This window comes from Pelodiscus sinensis, chromosome 8 (genome assembly GCF_052426305.1).
Source record: "Pelodiscus sinensis isolate ZL-2025 chromosome 8, ASM5242630v1, whole genome shotgun sequence".
Taxonomy (NCBI): Eukaryota; Metazoa; Chordata; order Testudines; family Trionychidae; genus Pelodiscus; species Pelodiscus sinensis.
Window position 1 is genome coordinate 59,497,689 of NC_143059.1, and position 22,386 is coordinate 59,520,074.

The following is a 22,386-nucleotide window of genomic DNA, read 5'->3' on the forward strand; positions in this document are numbered from 1 at the left end:
TGGCCGTGAGGAACATTCACCACCTCCTGCAGTCACACAACCCTGAAACGTGGGTTGAGGCAGAACAGTGACATCAAGAGGGCTACTAGCAGAGCAAATGCTATTCAACATGAGTTACTAGTGAGCCTCCAATGTCCTTAGAGTAGCTGAGAGTTCTCAACACCCTGAGGGATCAGGCCCAGGGTGAGATGATTAGATACACATGTGAACAGCAGCACACTATTCAATGTCAAATGGTTTGCAGAGATAATAATGGCACTGGGCTCTGACTCAGGGGGTGATATTACTGTAGAGCGGGACCCTGAGAGTGAATTGTGGCTCTAGTTTATTATTATCAAGCTGATGAAATAACGCCTTTCACTGATGATGAGAAAATCAAATTAAAATTTCCTGGGGAAGTCACATCACCAGGGCAGGGAAACTCAGGGGCAATGCAAAGAGGCTTTCCCTCTCCATGGACTGCCCAAGATCTGTGGGACTTATCTGCAGATCTCAGGATATTTACTTTGCAGTGGTGACATGCCCTCCTCCGCAGTTAGGCAAGTGCAAAGGAAAGGACACAGTGGGAGCACTTTGCCCTTCAGTCCATTTGAAACTTATCAGAATTATTCCCCTTGTATGGAGGATGATATGGACTCTGGGGCAAGTCCTCAGCCATGTAAATGGAGCTATGGCAATTTACACTAGTTCCTTTGCTTTTTCAGCCACCGCCATGACTGCTGTTCAAAGTTGGAGATTATTTTTTTCCAATAGCTCTACTCTGTGCCAATATTCTTGAGTGCCCTGACACAAAGATTATTTCAGCTTTAACAAACTATCTCCCAGAATTCAGATGAGAACCATGTATGTGGACCTTATATAGAAAGGGTGTTTCACCAGAACTATATCTCTCCTTTCAAATACTCCTTTCCATAGCCTTGCCACATGCCAATACGTGAATGCTTTTCATTAAATGCAAATAACATATTTTTGGAGCAACTCGAGCTTTACACGCTTTGTACTGTTCACCATTATGCATACCTAATACATTTTGCAAACCCCCGATTCTCCAGCCTTCTGTCTTTTGAGGCACATTTCTGAAATCAAATGAAAATATTACACCCCTGTTTACTTTTAGACATGTATTTTTTCAAAGCAAATGCATTCTGTGTTTTAAGTGAGATACCACCATGTATTTATGGGAGTTTAATAAGTTCTTCCATTAATAACATAGACAAACTAATTTACCAGAACGTGTCTGTTTTAAACTTTGGGAACAAAGAGTGGGAGTATGAAAATCAATCTTTCCTTTGTACTTGAGCCACTGACCCATTAAAGCTTTGAAGATCATTTCTTTAAGAAATTGTGAGGAGTTATTTAACTACAAACAGCAGCTACCTTCCCATTCCAGCTGCGTAATCAAGCGTAATAAATTAGAGGGAAAAAAATAAAGGTTCACTCCATTTTTTTTATGACTGAAAATTCTTAATAGCACTTTGACAAATCGACCTGCAGCAGAAAGAAGCCAGCACTTTCAAAAAAATGCTGTTAAAACACTAATTCTAAAAATGCTGTTAAAACATTGGCTTTAATGATTGTTCACAATTTTTCTTCGTTACCCTAGGCTTAATTTTTTGTCATAAATTAATTGTTAAATTTGTCCATGATTGGGAAAAGTTAACAATATTGTGAACTACAGCAACTACTATTGCGAACAACAACTGCTATATGCATGAAAATGTGAAGTAATTTTCCTTTCCTTTTTTCTTAACCGGAAATCCTGGTGAAATCCTAAATATTTTATTATCAGTGGTTAATATTTATTAATTATTTCATATTTTAATATTGTCAGTATGCTTAGAATTATACAATAACAATTTAAAAAACAATCACTTCCTTAAATTATCTGCCATCTAAAAATCTAAAAATGATGTTGATGTCTTAGTTAATACATACGCCTGAGGGGAAAAAAGTAAATAAACATGACGTGTATCTAAAACTTAAAAGGCAAACAGGTATGCACTAAAAAAAGAAATATGTAAGCTTTTTTTACTATTATTCTCACCAAAATAGATAATTATTCCTTAAATAGATCTGTTGGGTCTATTTTCCAGGCCTCCGTTTACTATGAGATATGAAAGAGTTGTAAGTGGATCCAAATAACTTAAAACAGTGCTGGTTTCCTGCTAAAAGAGGAACAGTTAGGAAAATAATATACAGTTTTCTGAGGTTCTCTAGGAGGCTTGTCCTTCAACATTCCCCCACACTCAATGAAGAATGAACCAAAGGAAAAGGTTCAAAAAAGTGATTCTTACCTGCCTCTGAAATGTTTTTGCTAAATTATTTGTGGCATAGTCTCTGCTATCTGTTCAAGAGGCGTGCAAGAAAGGCTCCCGTAACAATGAATTAATATTTGGCACTTTATATAGTTATTACATACTGACAACTGCATTTATTGAGCAGCTGCCTAAGGTCTATGCACAAAAGTGCTTGTGAAATTTACATGTGTGATCTCAGCAGCTGTACAAGCAAATCAGGTCACTCCCAGCACAAAGGGCTATACTGATACCTTGTTTGTCATTTGCACACACAAATTGTGGTAACTGTGCACAAACTGCTAAGTAGACAATGATACGCGAGTCTCAGGCTTTTTCTTCTTCTGCCCTCAGACTGTTGTCCAAACATTAGCTAATTGATTAATTTGCTGAATAATATTCTTAGAGTATTTTGCTCAATCAATTCTATACTAACTAAAAAGTGACCATTTTTTAAAGCTTATTAAAGTTTGTTCAAAGTAGATGGGCTTATTGGGCCAGGAAACACTAGGTTCAACTGTAAGATGTGGAACTTCATGGGAGGCTATTTGTTCAGAGAAGAATCTAAGCTTGGAACCAGATTCTCAGCTGGTGTCAGTGTGGATACATTGGTTCAGATTCTCCACCACACTGTCATCAGGGGAGCTGTGTCCATTTACACCAGGTGAGGATCTTGTCTGTTGGCCTTAATAATACTATGCCATTTTAGCCTAACTGAAGGTTAGCCCTCTATGCTTATCTGATGGCTGTTCAAAATATGTGAACCATTAAAAGAAATTTTGCTGGGAACTGTCTCAAAAATATTGCTTTTCTCCACGTGATTCATGGAGGTCTCCTATCAGGGCTGTTTTGAATAACATTAATTATGAAAATTTGCACTGTGTAGAGGTGAAGAAATTTGCAAACCCCTAGAATAGTTTTTCAGACAACAGGCTGTTTGTGAACTGGTTGCTTCCAAGGATTGCTAATCAGTATTCATGAGGTGCGGTTAGTCACCCTGAAGCCTTACAGTGTCTACCCACCCTGTGAGGAGTGAGTTCTTTCTTTAATAGAAGAAACTCGGTATTATTCAATGGAATTCACCTTGCAAGTCAGGAAATCCCCTGAAGACAGAGAGTAATTTTAAGACTCCAGGACTCTAAAAGTAACAACCCCCGTTGTATGTTATCTGCAAGAAATGAACTTAGGACTTTCAGCCTTCAGCCTTCCAAATGCTAGGGGCCAAAAGCAGAGTACCCGAGCTAAAGGACTAACTCCATTTGTGTGTAGACCCATCCACTAGAAAGGGAGGAGGCATGCTTAACATATTACATGATATGTTTTTTGCTTCTTGGCTAAATGACTGAAACGTCAGTTCAGCAATCAACTGAAGCACATGATTAATTCCATCTTTAGACAGCAAAGAACGTAGGTGCGTTCTGAATACTTTTAAACTGGTGAAAAAATAAATAGCAAATAATGATTAACTCATTTTTCGGTATGAATTTTCAGACAAACAATCATTCATCAAAGAGCTAATAAAAAATGTTGATTTGCCCAAACACAAACTGGTCACAAAAGATGATTGGTTTTTGATAAATCTTTGCTCTTAACACAAATATTTTTTGGAAAAAAAATTAAGTTTTGTATTATTGAAATGTTTTGTGTTTATATTTTTGTACTGATTAAATCTGGTTTCCCCGTTCCAAGTGACTTTTCAATTAGAAATGTAAGCTAAGTTGACTAAAAAATTATTTTAAAAAGATTGAAACTGAAGTAAAACATTTTGAAATGATCAAAAATTTCAAATTGCTCCAAACTTGGGAAAAATCATATTGTTATGGTCTTGAGTTCTTGTGCTTATTTGAGTTGGGAAAAAAATTTAAATGATCAAAAATATTTGCAAAACAGGAAAAACATTTTCTGCCAAATTCAGTGATATCATTTGTGAAACTTTTGAGATTCCATAAACTCACCAGTTCTCCAAATACTAACAAATAAGATGACTGTATAAATGTAGTGAGCTGACTTTGATGCTTTTAATCACAACAATATTCATACATCCATTTCTTAACATTCTTTTTCTGACTGAGACATAGAATTATGCATAGATATGAGGAAAAAATTATAAAGAAACAAATTGGCTTGAATATGTTCTTAAACTGTTAAAGCTTCATAAGATAGGAGTGACTATTACGTTCTCTAAATAGCTGAATTATCAATAGACGCAGAATCACTCGCTGTGTATTTCCCTATGCTTCTAGAGTGCCAGTAAGCAGAATGTTATTGGGACAAAATAAGGGCTATTGGGTAGAAATGTCATAAACATCTAAGTAACATATGATCCTAAGTCACATTGATTTATTCTTCTAAATCACATATGTGCCTTTGAAAATTGTACCTATTAGAATCATATTTACTATTCATGCAGCTTTGTTTATTGTCTGATCTATTAATCACACACTAGTGAATAATGTTCAGGTTTTCTGTTTAAATCAAGGACATTTCTGTTATACTGTACTTCTAATTTACGGATAATTCAATTCATAATATCCTTAGAACAACACAGTTTTATGTCAATGTATTAATGTACTATAAGGTCTGCCCTAGAAACTGTCAACATATTCCTCACCAATTGAGATCGTGAAATACCGAAAGCAAGTGTTAAAAAACAAGCTTTTAGATCCATTTTACTTTGTTGCAACACTGCTTTGCAGATACTGAATTAGAGCCCATTTAAACCATTCAAGCATATAATCAAATTTCAGTAATGAGTTATTAATTAAGCAGGGGCATCCAATTCTGTGCTAACTGCCTCATAAACAATCGACAGGAGATTTGTGAATTTTGACTTCCTGACACTATTAAACAAATCAATATTAGGTTTCAGACACAGCAATTCAGACAGTTTTCCCTGTTATTTGGCAATCGTCTGCCTAGAATACTAATGAAAGAATTAAGAGCTGTAGATTTTGCATGTGTTCCATCAAAAAGATCCTTATCTGTGGGGAATTGGGGCCTGATTTGCATGGCAGAAGACTTTGCTTTTGTAGGTACAATTTTTCTCAATATGTCACTCATTAGTATTTATAAACTACTGAGCAGTGAAGCCTTCAGCCTCTATTCATAATGAACGTTCATATCCCTGTTGGAGATACAAGTGAACAAAGCATTATATTTATTTATTTAGTCATCCAGTTAATTTTTAGCTAACATAGCCTCTAGAAAACTTGCATCTAAGGGTATCTCTGAACAACTTACACTTGCTTTATTTTAAGGGGGCTTTAGTTTGCTGAAAATATATAAGTAATTAGCTCATGACAGTTTATTCTATATGTAATGTTTCTATGCCTTATAATCACCTTCAAGAAATTACAGAATCGTGTATAGGCTTTGTCTGCACTATGACCGAGGGATATGATTCTCCAGCTTGCCTATGTGTACTCCTAGCAGCTAGATGAGACCAAGCAAAAGTATAAATGCCTATGTGTCCCCATCATAATCAGGTGTGCTTGTGTTTGCATGGCAGCAGCCTTCCATGCTACTGCAGCTACGCTACTATTTATGCTTTACTCACGCTAGCGCTCAATGCGCTACCATAAGTGTACACAAACAGGGTAGCACAACCCTAGCTCATAGGGTATGTCTACACTACAAAGTTAATTCGAACTAACAGATGTTAGTTTGAATTAACTTTGATAGGCGCTACACATGCAAACCGCTAGTTCGAACTTAATTCGAACTAGCGGAGCACTTAATTCGAACTAGGTAAACCTCATTCCACGAGGACTAACGCCTAGTTCGAATTAAGTAGTTCGAATTAAGGGCTGTGTAGCCACTTAATTAGAACTAGTGGGAGGCTAGCCCTCCCCAGCTTTCCCTGGTGGCCACTCTGGGCACCACCAGGGAAACTCTTCTGCCCCCATCCTGGCCCTGGAGCCCTTAAAGGAGCACAGGCTAGCTACGGTGCCCGTGCCAGGTGCAAGCCTACCAGCACCCAGCCAGCAGACCCTACACCTGGCACGGCTTGAGCCAGCCACCCGCTGCCACCCAGCCCTCCGCCTCTTCCCGGGACCAGGCTGGCGGCTCCTGGGAGCCTGCCCGGGGCCACAAGAAGCGGGCGCCCACCTGGTCTACTGCGGACATCGTGGACCTCATCCACGACCTTCGCACTAGGCACAGGAAAGTGGCCGTCTAGGGCAGGATAGCTGCCAGTCTGGCCACCAAGGAGCAGGTTTGCATGAAAATCAAGGTGGTCCAGTGAGACCCCCGACCCTGAGCTTAGAATGGCCATACTGGGTCAGAACAAAGGTCCATCTAGCCCAGTAGCCTGTCTGCTGACAGCGGCCAACACTAGATACCCTGGAGGGGATGGACTGAAGACAATGACCAAGCCATTTGTCTCATGCCATCCATCACCAGCCTTCCAAAACAGAGGGGAGGGACACCACTCCTACCCCCTGGCTAATAGCACTCCATGGACCAAACCTCCATGACTTGATCTAACTTCTCTTTGAACTCTGTTCTAGTTCTAGCCTTCACAGCCTCCTGCAGCCAGGAGTTCCACAGGTTGACTATCTGCTTTGTGAACAAGAACTTTCTGTTATTAGTTTGAAGCCTGCTACCCATTCATTTCATTTGGTTTCCTCTAGTCCTTATATTATGGGAACTAATGAAGAACTTTTCTTTATTCACCCTCTCCACACCACTCATGCTTTTATAGACCTCTGTCATATCCCCCCTCAGTCTCCTCTTTTCTAAGCTGAAAAGTCCCAGTCTCTTTAGCCTCTCTTCATATGGGACCTGTTCCAAACCCCTGATCATTTTAGTTGCCCTCCCCTCTTCCACCCTTTCTCTTCCCCTCTCCCACCTCCTTTTCCCAGTCTCCCCCAGTTTTGTTCAATAAAGAGAGTTTCTATTTTTGACCACACGTGTCCTTTATTTTGTACATCAGGAAGGGGGGCTAGGGAAGGGAAAGTGGAAGGAGGTGAGGGAGGAATGGGGTACGAGCCCCCGATGGGGAGAACTGGGGTGGCTCTGCAGGCTCCTCGGGGTGGAAACTCTCCTGCAGCCCCCTGATTGACCCCTCCCCCTGGATGGCAGCCTGCGGCAAGTGCAGCCGGGCTGATGGCTGAGTGCTGTGATGTGCCGAGTGTGGGCACTCAGGGCACTCCAAGCCAGTACTGCTTTGCAAGCAGGGAATCCCTGAGAACTGTCTGTCCGGGGTGGGGGTCGGGACCCTTTAAGCACAGCCCTCGGCTAGCCTGAGACAGTAGCTCCACGCTCTAAGTCCTAATCTGATGCCCTGCCGGCACTGCTTTCAGCCATCCTTAACCTCGGTTCAGGGTCCACTCAATGTGGACATCCTAGTACGAATTAGCAAAATGCTAATTCGAACTAGTTTTTAGGTCTAGATGCACTAGTTCGAATTAGCTTAGTTCTAATTAACTAATTCGAATTAAGTTAGTTTGAATTAGTGCTGTAGTGTAGACATAACCATAGTGTGGACGTAGCCATTGGTTTATTTATTTCTCTGACTATCCCCTCCTTGCCTGTTCTCAAGTGACTGTACGCCTTGATTCAGGTCACATCTCCTCTTGTGGGAAAATCAATGCTGCAGTGGTCAATCTTCTGGTGTTCAATTTAGCGGGTCTAGTAAACCTAAATTAAACACTGAGGGAACCCCCATTGTTGTTGGTACTTCTGCTCCTTGTGAGGAGTAAAGGAAGTTGACAGGAACATTTCTTCCATCGACTTCCCACTGTGAGGATGGCGTGGAAGCTCAGCTTAAGGTACATTGACTCCAGCTATGTTTTTTATGTAGCCAGAATTGTATACTTTAAGCTGATCTTCCCCCGTAGTGTGGCCCTGGCATCAGCAATCCATTCCTGTTTAGCAAAGAACCTATTAAAGTGAAACTGATGCTTAAGTAGGGTCTAATGCTGGTGAAAAATGCTCTGTTGATAATACAGAAGGATCACGTACATAGAACAAGTACAGTAGGAATGCGACTTTACCACACTTCCCTTACCAAGGTGACCCCATTCCAACCTAGCTAACCTCCATCTGAGGACAACCAGCTTGTTTAGGCTCTACATGCATACCCCTAATGAACCTTCCAGCAAGGGTGCCGATCACTGCCTGTTATGGAAGTGGGTTTTGTGAGAAAGATATTTGTCCACTGAGATTTGGACTAAGACAATACAGGGCCAAACCTCAAGATTTTTTGAATGACAGACTACCCAAATAATACATTTGTACAACTATCCTCAACTGCATAGATCTGTTCAAGTTTGTGTGAACATATACCCTTTAGTGGCTGGTCTACAAAGAGGGGAAAAAAAGCCTTACCAGTATTGAAAGCAAATAAGATTCTCCTTTAGATCAACTGCTAAAAGGCTAAAAGGCACCCATACAGATAGATACAAAATGTCCATTGACTTTAACTGGGCCAGCATTTCTCCCATAGTATGTACTCTATTATTATGTATATTATCACAGCACCTAGGAGCTCCAGTTACAGTCCAGGAATCCACTGTGCTAGATGTTGTACAAAACAGAGCAAAAGATGACCGCCTTCCCCAAAAAGCTTACAATCAAAGTGGAGGACAAGAGACACCAGAGATACATAACTGTGTAATGCCTGTTAATATTCATGTGAGACCTGTGATAATGGAAGAAAGCTGGGCTGCCTACCAAAAATAATTAATTAATTAATCAAATAAAGACTGAGCCACTGAGATTGAATGATTGATTGATTGAAGATTTTTCTCTTGTTTACCTTTTCTACCTTTCTTTCTCCCTTTATTTATCAATTATATTTTAAGACACCTAATCTGCTAATATTTCAAAGGCAGTCATATATAAAAATAATGCTTATCCATAATTAAGAATATTCAGTAACATAATTAAGAACATTCAGATTGAGATTAGCAATCAATCTTATTTCCTATGGTTCTTATCATTAGGAAAGTATTTCTTTTAAACAACTAATATACACCTGGATATTGCACATAAGTTGAAGCTGACCTGGAACATGTTCTACCTAGAGTTTACTTTACAATACATTTCAGTATCTTATACATATAACTTGATCTGTTCTGCCATGTGCTGTCATTTTTGTGGAACATTCAGTGCATTTGAAAATGAGCTCTTCCTCCTGAATAGATCCCTAAGAGGTGCCACATTTTTAAAGGACAACTTCAACTTGAAATTTAATTATGAGGCCTATGCCGTACAGAAAGTCAGACTAGAAGATCCAATAGTCCCTTTTGGCCTTAAAATCTATGAACCCATTAATCTATTACATCTAGTAAGTTTCCAAAAGTGTATTAAAACTAGTTTTTGGTGTTATATCTGCCCTCAACAATTTGTGTGGGTTTGCACTCCATCAGAAAGCTGGAGGGTTTTCTGCACCAGTTGTATGTGACAGACCTACACCAACAGCTGATTTTTAATTTCTACAGGTCAGCCCTTCATGGTTTACTAACATGAGCCCAATACCGACCCAGAGTCTCATTGCAGTGATTGGGTATGAATAATTTTACACGTACATGAGTACTCGTAGGCTTGATTGTCTTCCTATTGACTTCATAGAATCATAGAATCATAGAACACTAGGACTGGAAAGGACCTCGAGAGGTCATTGAGTCCAGTCCCCTGCCCTCATGGCAGGACTAAGTACTGTCTAGACCAGGGGTCTCCAAACTACGGCCCGCGGGCCGGATGCGGCCCGCGAGGCCCTCTCATCCGGCCCGTGGAGACCGTCCCTGGGGCGCCGCCGAACGGGCCCTTCTTGCCGCGGGGGGGGGGCCCTGTCAGGGGTGTGCGGCGTGTACTCACGCCGCGCCGGGGCAGGAGAAGCGGGCCGCTCTGCTGACAAGCGGCCGCGCGGCGGCAAACGGCGCAGGGGGCGGGGGTTAGCACGGGCGGCGTTCCCCCGCCCAGACTGACAGGGCAGCCGGCCAATCAGGGGGCAGGATGGGCGGTGGTGGTAACGCCCGCCCGGCAACGTGCGGGGGAACGTGAACCCCGGCGGGAACTTTAAAAAGGTGACCCCTTCCGCCCAGGGGGGGGGAAGGAGTGAGCGGTGGCAAGCAGGAGGGGAGGACAGCGTGCAGAGGAAGGGGAGAGCAGGGGGAAAAGCCCCCCCCCTTCCGGGAGAAACGGATTCGCAAAGCCAGAAATGTCTGCTATTTTGGCATCCAGGAAACAATTTCACCATTCACACTAATACAGGTGTTCATGTGTAGTGTATCAATGTGTTATTAAATAATAACTGAATAAAATAATATTAAATAAATAATTAAAAACAACATCCATGTTTTGATTGTTTTTTATTTGGACCTCAAGTGTGTAGTCGGCCCCCGAACTGCTGTTTGATAGTTAATGCGGCCCTCGGGCTGAAAAGTTTGGAGACCCCTGGTCTAGACCATCCCTGATAGACATTTATCTAACCAAGGGTACATCTAGACTACATGCCTCTGTCGCCAGAGGCATGTAGATTAGGCTACCAGACATAGGAAAATGAAGCGGCGATTTAAATAATCACCGCTTCATTTAAATTTACATGGCTGCCGCGCTGAGCCGACAAACAGCTGATCAGCTGTTTGTCGGCTCAGTGCGATAGTCTGGATGTGCGGGTGTCGACATCAAAGGTATTTGTCGACCATCCAGGTATGCCTCCTGGGATGAGGTTTACCTGGGTGGTCGACAAATACCTTTGATGTCGCCACCCGCGCGTCTTGGTCTTCCTCTTGCTTCTAATGTATTTATAAAAAGTCTTCTTGTTTACCTTTATTCTGGTAGCTAGTTTGAGCTCATTCTGTGCCTTTGCCTTTCTAATCTTGCCCCTGCATTCTTGTGCTGTTTGCCTATATTCATCCTTTGTAATTTGTCCTACTTTCCATTTTTTATATGACTCCTTTTTATGTTTAGATCATGCAAGACCTCGTGGTTAAGCCAAGGCAATCTTTTGCTATATTTTCTATCTTTCCTACACAAGGGAATAGCTTGCTTTTGTGCCCTTAACAATGTCCCTTTGAAAAACTGCCAACTCTCCTCAGTTGTTTTTCCCCTCAGTCTCGATTCCCATAGGACCTTACCTATCAGCTCTCTGAGGTTACCAAAATCTGCCTTCCTGAAATCCATTGCCTCTATTTTGCTGTTCTCCCTTCTACCCTTCCTTAGAATTCTGAACTCTATGATTTCATGATCACTTTCATCCAAGCTGCCTTCCACTTCCAAATTCTCAACTAGTTCTTCCCTATTTGTTAGAATCAAATCTAGAACAGCTTCCCCCCTGGTAGCTTTTTCAACCTTCTGAAATAATGGTAGGAATACCATTGGATATAAAATTCTGTGTATTTGTCTGCAGGAACGGGGTTTAGTAGATTAGACATAAAGTGCTGTCAAACGCGCAAAGTACATACAACTGACAAAATGAAGATACATTTTTCTTGTAATCTCTTTCAATTATAATAACCTAAGGTTTCATGTGTAACAATAATAGGTTTAGAAATTCAAATGGAATTATGCTTTTTAAGGTGATGGTGTTCCCTAATGCGGCAAAATATAAATCCTGCATACATTAAAAATGAGAATCATTATACATCACTTTCTTTTAATTAATGCTAACATCTTATAATTGTGTTTCTTAAGAAACCAAGACTATATCAGTTTAATGCCCTAAGCATTTTTCCCATTTGATCAAAAATACAGATTTTCCTCAACATTACATGCTTGTATTTAAAAATCTATCATTAAAATTTGCATTAAAAGCTATTTTTTTAATTCTTCTTACATAAAATGTCAATGTTAATGAGAACTATGGGATCTGAAATTTATACAGATTTAATATCTTACTGTACCTTTATTATATTTAATTAATTTTATACATAGATCTGTTTTCCAGTGTTTATCATGCTTGCTTGCTCTCTCTAAGAACTATACGCACTATAGAATCCTAGAACTGGAAGGGACTTCGAGACATCATCTAGTCCTGTCTCCTGCACTCATGGCAAGACCAGGTATTTTACCTAGACCACCCCTTTCACCACCTATTATTAAGATTGCCTGATGTATCTCATTATAAGACCCTGTTTTCAGTTGCTCATAACTTTGCAAAATTTAAACCATTTGCACTGAAAATTTCCGTACCAGGTATTTACCTCATGCTGATTTCAGTTTTTATTTTGTGTTAGTTTGTTTGCTCGCTTTTCTTTAATTTCAGCCAAACAGTTCAGCTGCTTCTGAGAATGAGACTGGGATGGGGTGGGGGGGAGTTGTATTATAAGGCAAGTGTGAAAGAGGGCTGACATAAGGTTGCACATGGACTGCTTGACTTTGCAGACTTAACAATGTTCGTAAAACAGTGGGGTAGAGGGTGGGTGTTTCAGTGTGATTTCGTATAAAGTGGGTAACAGAGCAGTTTTCTGACCCTGTAAACTGGAGCTTGAAGAGATGTAGGAACTTCAGTGCCTTGCTATAGCTCCATGATCAATAGATTTAGTATAATATGCCATGAGCAGGGGTTAATGTTTTCAATTGCAAAATGTTTTTTTTCCCCTGTAGCAACAATGGCAAAATTGCATACCACATTGCTTCACCTGGGAAGGTAATGTGAGTAGCCCTCTATTACTTTCTTCATTGAAAGGAAAGGCAAAATTGGCCAGAATAATATTCTGAAACTCACAGTAGGAGGTTAGGCTGACCATTTTCCAAGGGCTTAATTTATACTAATCTAAATTTGTAGGGAGTTGTGATTGGCCTTATTAAATGATTAAGTGTCATTAACTGCTTTAAACCTTTGCCTCTTACCCGGTCAGACTCTAGGCATATTGTGAAATTACCCGACAATGGCTATACACGCAAAATATCAGTTACACAATATACAGGAGAAATAATGAGAATAATGAACAAGAGACTTTCCATATAAGGAAACACTTCTTGATGGAGCTGTTTTATTTGATATAAATTAAGTAGTTAGTTATACGAAGCTTTATTTTGAGCATAATATAGGTTTTTATTGAACCTAATTATCCACGTAAAACTAAGAGGTTAGAAACCTAAATTGCAAGGAAACCTCAATTATTTAGGGTGGAAAATATATAAACATCTTAATGCTGAGGTCTCTTTTCAGGAGCACTGGCATCCCTTCTGCACTGGGACGTGTGTGTGTGTGTGTGTGTGTGTGTGTGTGTGTGTGTGTGTGTGTGTGTGTGTGTGTGTAAGGGAGAGAATGTGAGAATGCATATTCTGTGACTGGAGTTCAACCCATTTTAATTGTGACCTATCTGAAAGGCTTTGTGATCAAAGCATTGGATTGAGTTTCAGACATTTCAGAAGTTCTAGGCTCTATTCCCACACTTTCTACTGAACCTTTGGGCAAGTCACTCACATCTGTGCATGCCTCAGTTTGTGATATATCACAGTGGGGTGTGAGAGATACTTCTTGATTTCACCGGAGTCTTGTAAGGATCAATTCATTCACATTTGCTATGTGCTTAATCATGAGGGCCATAGAAGAGCCTGCATATGAAAAAGGCCTCATAATTATTCTTCCTCTAATGAATTCATATGGGTTCATGTGATTAAGTAAAATAAAGTTGGCCATATAGATGCAGCTTTGTTTTGCACAGCAGTCCTTATTCCACTGCTTCTGCTTATAAGCCTCTTCCAATGACTTCAGGTAATTAGCATCTTTGTTAAGGCCCATTCGTAAAGTTCTGAAGTTTCCCTCTGTAATCTGGTGTTAAAGTCTCTTTGAAGTAAGATGCATGTAGTAAGGTCATTAAGACTATGTTCAGGTAAGTTGAAATGAAAAGCAACTGTTTTTTCCTTGTGAAGATGTCTGATGTCTGATTTGTGGACATTAATTCTCTGGCGATGTGTCTGAGAAATCTGTCCAATATACATAGCAGAAGGACACTATTGGCACATGATGGCATAAATTATATTTCTGGATGAACAAGAGTGAGTTCCCTTGGAAGCCCCAGTCCACCAGAGCACTTAGATATCAATGGGAGTACTCATGGGTTTAAACTTGAGCATCCCCTTCAGTGTTTGGGGTCCAATAATAGGAATCCAGAGAAATTAGAGAGAAATGTTTATATATAAGGTTTATTTTTCGGGCAACAAAGTTCAACATGTAGAAGTATTTCTCAGAGTGAGCCAGGAAAATAAAAGAATGAGATTTTATCAAACTTCCCAGTAAACAGATTTACGTCTGTGCTAGACTTATTCATATGTATTTGGTTTGTTTCCAGGTGCCAGCGTACTAAGCAACAAAGTAGAAGAGGGCTGAAAATACAAGCAGGACCACATTCTCTGAGGCTTAGAAAAAAGGGTTCTAAACTATGCCAATAATTATGTAATCAGTGTACACACAGGATGAATGGTAATATCCCATTTCATAAGCATCATGTGATGCATTAGAGTCCAATAAGCATCTGAATAAAGAAGTTTTTAAGTCTAATTTAAATAATTAGCTGTTATTGTATTCAGGAAAAACAACTGGAGACAAGGTCCCTGTAACTATAATTTCTAAAAAGTTACTTTCTATATCAGGTATAGGAAATGCACTAAATTGGTGATCACATTTGCTAGGATCACAAAGATTGCTGAAAACCTTTTGAGCTTTTTATGCATTTGATATCATATCTCATTTTCCGCATGAATGGTAAACTCAATTAGATCTAAAGAAATCTGAGTTTTAATTTACAGCAGATGAAGTTTAGATCCTCTGATATCCACGTTTCCAGCAGTCATTAAAATTGTATGGTTGGTGGCCACTTTTGCAGATATTGACAGATTTAGCATGTAAACACATGAAGAATACGGGTTTTCTAAGTGTTTGGTTAGTTGATAATTTAATTTTACCTTTTGAGCTTGGTGTCCCACCCATAGGGCTTCAGTGTTCAAGTAAAGTGGGAGACAAGCTTCAGATTCATGGTCTCAAACTGTACACCTATACTTACTGTGTAATGTTGAAAGGAAAACTTGCCCACACCCTGTGGCTGAAAAAAGTAATTATACAACTGCTGACAAGAATTTCTGCTTCAGTACAAAGCATTGGTACCTAGTAAAAGAGAATACTGGTCTTCTCACTAAAAACAAATAAGCACAGAAATACCTGTTATCGGGCTGCTTATAAGTACCCCTAAAATACTCAATATAACCCACAGCCACTTTAATTAAGTATGGATCAAAATGATCTCTAACTATCTTAAGTATTGGTTCTGCCATGAGGGCTGGGGACTGGACATGATATCCTCTTGAGGTCCCTTCTAGTTCTAGTGTTCTGTGATTCTATGAAGTATGCACATAGCTCCTATTATGGCAGTATCTAAGGCATTGTCTGCTCTAAAAGAAAGATTGTCGCTGCCATGATCGAACTTCCCGACTTCGATTTAATGAGTCTAGTCACTAAATTGGACTCAGAGGAGGCTCCCACCAGCATCCGGTACTCCTTTTGTGAGGCGTAAGGGAAGCCAACAGGAGCATTTGCTCCCATCGACCTCCTGTTGAGGGGATGCCACGAAGCTCTGCGTACCATAAGCTGAGCTGCCAGGTCTCATATAGTCCTGGCCTCAGTGCCTCATGATCTTACACTGATGGATCTTCCTGACACTGCTGTGAGGCAGAGAAGTGCTGTTACTCCCAGGCACTAAGGCACAAAGGCCCACTGAAGTGAGTCACAGAGCCTTGCAGGGTTTGTGCTTGGGTGTTAAAAATCACAGTGAAGACATTCTGGCTCAGGTTCTGAAGCCTGTGGAGGCAGGAGCTCCAGTTCCTGCTTGAGTCACTATGTTTACACAGCTAGTTTTAGCTCCATAATGTGAGCCCCGCAATCCTGCGTCTATGGACCCAGATTCTGATACTCATTACCAGAGTTGCTGTGAGGTGGGTAGATATACCTCGAGAGGCCATGGGCCACACCCTGCGTCCCATAGGAAGTCAGTGGTGGTGCAATGAATTGATTCTGAGTCTCTTGTATTTTAACCATCCTTCCTCTCTCATCAGTGGACTTGATGTGATCCATGATAAGCTCAGAGAACTTATAGGTAATGTCCCATGGGAAGCAAGACTGAAGGGAAAAACAACTGAGGAGAGTTGGAAGTATTTCAAAGGGACGTTGTTAAGGGCCCAAAAGCAAACAATTCCGCTGTGTAGGAAAGATAGAAAATATGGCAAAAGACCAGCTTGGCTTAACAAGGAGATCTTGCACGATCTCAAAATAAAAAAGGAGTCATATAAAAAATGGAAACTAGGACAACTAACAAAGGAGGAATATAGGCAAGCAACACGGGAATGCAGGGGCAAGATTAGAAAGGCAAAGGCACAAAATGAGATCAAACTAGCTACAGGCATAAAGGGAAACAAGAAGACCTTTTATAAATACATTAAAAGCAAGAGGAAGACCAAGGACAGGGTAGGCCCACTGCTTAGTGAGGAGGGAGAAGCAGTAACAGGGAACTTGGAAATGGCGGAGATGCTCAATGACTTCTTTGTTTCGGTCTTCACCGAGAAGTCTGGAGGTGTGCCTAACGTAGTGAATACAAGCAGAGAGAGGGTAAGTTTAGAAGACAGGATACACAAAGAACAAGTTAAAAATCACGTAGGAAAGTTAGATGTCAGCAAGTCACCAGGTCCTGATGAAATGCATCCCAGGATACTCAAGGAGCTGATAGAGGAGGTATCTGAGCCTTTAGCTATGATCTTTGAAAAATCATGGCAGACAGGGGAGATTCCAGAAGACTGGAAAAGGGCAAATATTGTGCCCATCTATAAAAAGGGGAATAAGAACAACCCAGGAAACTACAGACCGGTCAGTTTAACGTCTGTCCCAGGGAAGATAATGGAGCAGGTAATTAAGGAAATCATATGCAAACACTTGGAAGGTAATAAAGTGATAGGGAATAGCCAGCATGGGTTTGTGAAGAACAAGTCATGCCAAACTAACCTGATAGCTTTCTTTGATAAGATAACGAGCCTTGTGGATAAGAGAGAAGCGGTGGATGTCATATACCTAGACTTTAGTAAGGCATTTGATACAGTCTCGCATGATATTCTTATTGATAAACTAGGCAAATATAACTTAGATAGGGCCACGATAAGGTGGGTGCATAATTGGCTGGATAACCGTAGTCAGAGAGTTGTTGTTAATGGTTCTAAATCCTGCTGGAAAGGGATAACAAGTGGAGTTCCTCAAGGGTCTGTTTTGGGACCCGTACTGTTCAATATCTTCATCAATGATGTAGATATTGGGATAGAGAGTACGCTTATTAAGTTTGCAGATGATACCAAACTGGGTGGGGTTGCAACTTCTTTGGAGGATAGGGACATAATTCAAAATGACCTTAGCAAGTTAGAGAAATGGTCAGAGGTAAACAGGATGAGGTTTAATAAAGAGAAATGCAAAGTGCTCCACTTAGGAAGGAACAATCAGTTCCATACATACAAGATGGGAAGCGACTGTCTAGGAAGGAGCATGGCGGAAAGGGATCTAGGGGTCATAGTGGACCACAAGTTGAATATGAGTCAACAGTGTGATGCTGTTGCAAAAAAAGCAAATATGATTCTAGGTTGTATCAACAGGTGTGTTGTAAGCAAAACTCGTGAAGTCATTCTGCCGCTCTACTCTGCACTAGTTAGGCCTCAGCTGGAGTACTGTGTCCAGTTCTGGGCGCCACATTTCAAGAAAGATGTGGAGAAATTGGAAAGGGTACAGAGAAGAGCGACAAGAATGATTAAAGGTTTAGAGAACATGACCTCTGAAGCCAGGCTTCATGAACTGGGCTTGTTTAGTTTGGAAAAAAGAAGATTAAGGGGGGACATGATAGCGGTTTTCAAATATCTAAAAGGGTGTCACAAGGAGGAAGGAGAAAATTTGTTCCTCTTGGTTTCTGAGGACAGGACAAGGAGTAATGGGCTTAAAGTGCAGCAGGGGAGGTTTAGATTGGACATTAGGAAAAAATTCCTAACTGTCAGGGTGGTCAAATATTGGAATAAATTGCCAAGGGAGGTGGTGGAATCTCCCTCTCTGGAGATATTTAAGAACAGGATAGATAGACATCTGTCAGGGATGGTGTAGACGGAGCTTGATCCTGCCTTGAGGGCGGGGGGCTGGACTCGATGACCTCTCGAGGTCCCTTCCAGTCCTATTATTCTATGATTCTATGATTCTATGTATCTGTTGCTTCCACAAAGCAATAATTCGAGTAATATGTCAGTATTCATTAACTGAGCATGCAAGAACGTTCCTGGACTGCTATTTGTAGATAAGACGGCAGCAACATGGTACGATCCTGTCAAAAAGTTCACACACAGGTTGGATGCTAAACTAGTCACACTACCTTTGGGCTACTAAAGTCTCCCGTGCTGGAAAACACAGCTTGCAGAGTTTGTCAAATATGTTCTATTGATTACTGCTGGACAACGTGACCCAGGTATCTCCCCACTCCTTTCTCTGTCTTGCTGCTGAGAGCAGGCAGCAGTGATGCTACAGGCTTCACCATGCTACAGCCAATTGTTGTGCAAGAAAAAAAATTCACCTCCACCAAAACCAATGCAAAACTTCCACTTTTGTGCAGGTTTCCTGAAAATACCAAATGATTAATTTTCCCCTTCAAGTTTCTCATGAAAATTAAAGGAATTTTCTGCATCTATCCTTTTTGCAAATTATTGCTCCCAAGGAAAAATGGGTAGAATGGGGGCTGTTCTGAGCCATGTCTGGCTGTGTTACACCTGTGTACCCCATTCAGGAACTTGTGGGTTTGCATAGGAATAACTCGAGCAGAATTTGATCCTAGAATAAATATCTGTTGTAGAGCTTTCTCCTGGTCCTCGTTATTATTGTATTTGAGGGCCTCCTGGTTAACAGATAGGCCACATCCCTACTGAATATTCTTCCAATCTTCTCCCTCCCTTATTATAAGAATCTCTGCATTAGTTATGTGTTCTGTATGGAGGAGGCTGTTTTAAACATAAGTTGGGTCATGATGAAAAAGCTTTATCCAAGAGAAAGTTTTGCAGCGTGACCTATGGTTAGTCAGACTCTGGGTTATTCTTCAGGAAGTTAATTCCACAGCTAGATCCATGGATCCCAGCAGCCCTCCATGTTGCTCTCATACAAACTATAAACTCTGCTTGTAGTAAAAAACCAAAAGGCCATGAGATATACATTTTTCAAATGTGATAAGACCCAAGCATGGTCTTAAAAATCAAGATCGTTATAGGCAACAGTCACCAAAACATCAGTTATTTTTATATTTGTTACATTCTATTATTTTTATTGCAACATAGGTCTTTACAGATAAATAAAAGTGAATTCTGTGCCCTGGACAGCTCACAATCTAAGTGGAGATTTTAAAGAGAAGTAGCAGTGTAAAGTCAACTTTTCAGTAGCTACTAATGGCTTATGATAAATATCTCACTTGCAAGGAGAAAGAAGGTAAATCACTGCAGCTATATGCTTTTGTAGATAGCACTTTTGTTTTGTTTTGTTTTGTTTATTAACAAACTAACTTATCTCACTGAAGATGTGTGTGTATCCATTTAAATGTCAGGACTATTATGATTTATCCAGTACCGACACATATTACAGCTTTCGACTTGCTAGGATTGTTACGCTTTGCATGAGAAAGGAACACCTTTTGTGGATCTTTAGATATTGTCTTGTTTTACCAACATTTGCAAAAACAAATCATGATAAGGATCATGCCTTATTGTGCATGAATAACTGCACTTTTCACGCTTTCATGGGAGTCTGGCACCCGGCAAGCAGAGCAGAATAGCTGAATGAGAGAAGAAACAGCCTGCACATCATAAGGGAATTGAATTTCTCAGGGTGAAATTCACAGTCTCTGTTCCTCGCTCTGGAGTCATGGGGCCGTGCGTAGGGGCTACAGATGACTGAGTGAGCAGAACAGTCCCTCTAGCTGAGAACGGTCTATGGAGCTATTCACAGCCATTCGTATTGCATATGAGCTACAGCAAAAGTTCTTGCCCAAAGTGCTCCCTATACTGGATTTGCATCATCATCATTATTAATTAGTAACACACCCGAGCTTCTATATTCCAGGAACACTCTGGTACAGACCCCGGTAGGGGGAGGAGGAAGCGGCTCTGCACACTGCTGCTTCTTCTATCCCCCAGCTGGGGAAACAACAGCACAGTGACCTGTTTCTCCTCAGGCTTTTTCCCTGCAGTTCCCATATGTCTAGATTACATGCCTCTGCCGACAGAGGCATGTAAAATAGGTTACCCAACATAGTCAATGAAGCCGGGATTTAAATATCCCCGGCTTCATTAAAATAAAAATGGCCGCTGCGCTGTGCCGGCTCAGCTGATCGTTAGCACAGCACATGAGTCAAGACGCGGATTGGTCAACAAGGGAAGCCTTTGTCGACCGCTCTGTTATGCCTCGTGAAATCCCATTTCACATGAAATCCCTCATGAAATCCTTTGTCAACCGCTCCGTTATGCCTCGTGAAACCCCGGCTTCATTGACTATGTCGGGTAGCCTATTTTACGTGCCTCTGTCGGCAGAGACATGTAATCTAGACATACAGTGGCAGGCACCCCCTGTATGACAGCTTACAAGGAAGCCACCATGGCCCCAGGCTCTGAAGAAAAGTGTGCAGCTTCTGTGTGGCCTCTCTAAATTCCACCCTATCCTAGTGTATTGCCATCCAACTTCATCTGAATGCCAGGCCTCCTATAACTAAAAATGTATGGCAAGCAAGATTTGCCCATGAAAGCCTGAAAGATACACAGGCAAAGTCAGGATCCTGAGAAAACTAAAAGTGGTCAAATGTGGGTGACTGAAATATAGAAGCTGAAGAAGAGAAAGACTGAATGCTCAGACCATAGAAATATCAAAGGTGACTTTGAAGAAAATAACACATCACAAAAGGTATGTCTAGACTACATGGCTCCGTCGACGGAGCAATGTAAATTAGTTTACCCGGCATAGTCAATGAAGCAGGGATTTAAATAATCCCCACTTCATTAAAATAAACATGGCCACCGTGCTGTGCCAACAATCGGCTGATCCAGCACAGCGCAGCAGTCTAGACGCGGATCTGTCAGCTGGGAAAGCCTTTGCCGACCGATCCTGTAAACCTCGTTTCAGCTGATCGTCAGCACAGTGCAGCGGCCATGTTTATTTTAATGAAGCAGGAATTATTTAAATCCCCGCTTCATTGACTATGCCGGGTAAACTAGTTTACATGGCTCCGTCGACGGAGCCATGTAGTCTAGACATAACCAAAGATTAGACATACAGCTATATCACTAAGAGTGTACGGACCCGATTCTCATTTATACTAGGGATCATGAAAGGAAATTAATATGCAGCAGGTTTAAGACAAACAAAAGGAAGTACTTCTTCACACAGCGCACAGTCAGCTTGTGGAACTCCTTGCTAGAAGATGTGAAGGCCAAGACTATAACAGAGTTCAAAAAAGAACTATATAAATTCTTGCAGCTTGGGTCCATCAATGGCTGTTAGCCAGGATGATCAAGGATAGTGTACCTACCGTGTGTTTGTTAGAAGCTCAGAATGGATGACAGGGTATGGATCACTTGATGGTTACCTGTTCTGTCCATTCCCTCTGGGGTACCTGGCACTGACCACTGTCACATGGGTAAATGATGTAGCTAGGGCTGGGAGAGGCAGGACCCCAGACCTATTTACCGCCCTGCCCCTCTGTTGTGGCCCCGCCCCCACCATCACAGGGAAGAGAGGAGGCAGAGCAGCACACCAGGCACATGAGTTTGTCAAAGGCACAAAACTTGCGGTAAAATCTGGGCATTCTTCGTGCCTTTGAAAATCTCCCCTTTGAGTATTTTTTATTTGTCTTGAGACATGCCCCTTGGGGAAAATAATTTTGATCATTTAAATAAGCATAATTCCAAATGGTCTGAAAGATTTAAGACACAAACTTTAAGAAAAAACATTCTTTAGTCCAGTATTCCTTGAAACTGTATCACCTCCAGACATCTTTCTACTCCCACCGCTTTGGAAAACAATTTACAAATGTTAAAACAATCTAATAGAAATAAATGAAGCTATGATAAAAAGAATGGTTCCACCTTCCCCAACCCCAAA

The 22,386-nt window shown here is 41.0% G+C and overlaps 1 protein-coding gene and 1 long non-coding RNA gene across 2 annotated transcripts in view; one reads left to right on the top strand and one right to left on the bottom strand.

Moving 5' to 3' along the window:
- FAM204A (family with sequence similarity 204 member A) overlaps nucleotides 1–18,444 on the top strand; it is a 476,472-nt gene extending 458,028 nt beyond the window's left edge. Inside the window, exon 8 of the transcript XR_016350187.1 lies at nucleotides 17,978–18,444. The gene's annotated coding sequence lies outside the window, so the exon portion shown is untranslated. The remainder of the gene's footprint in view (nucleotides 1–17,977) is intronic.
- LOC112545835 (uncharacterized) overlaps nucleotides 1–22,386 on the bottom strand; it is a 163,586-nt gene that overhangs the window by 39,916 nt on the left and 101,284 nt on the right. The window lies entirely within an intron of this gene.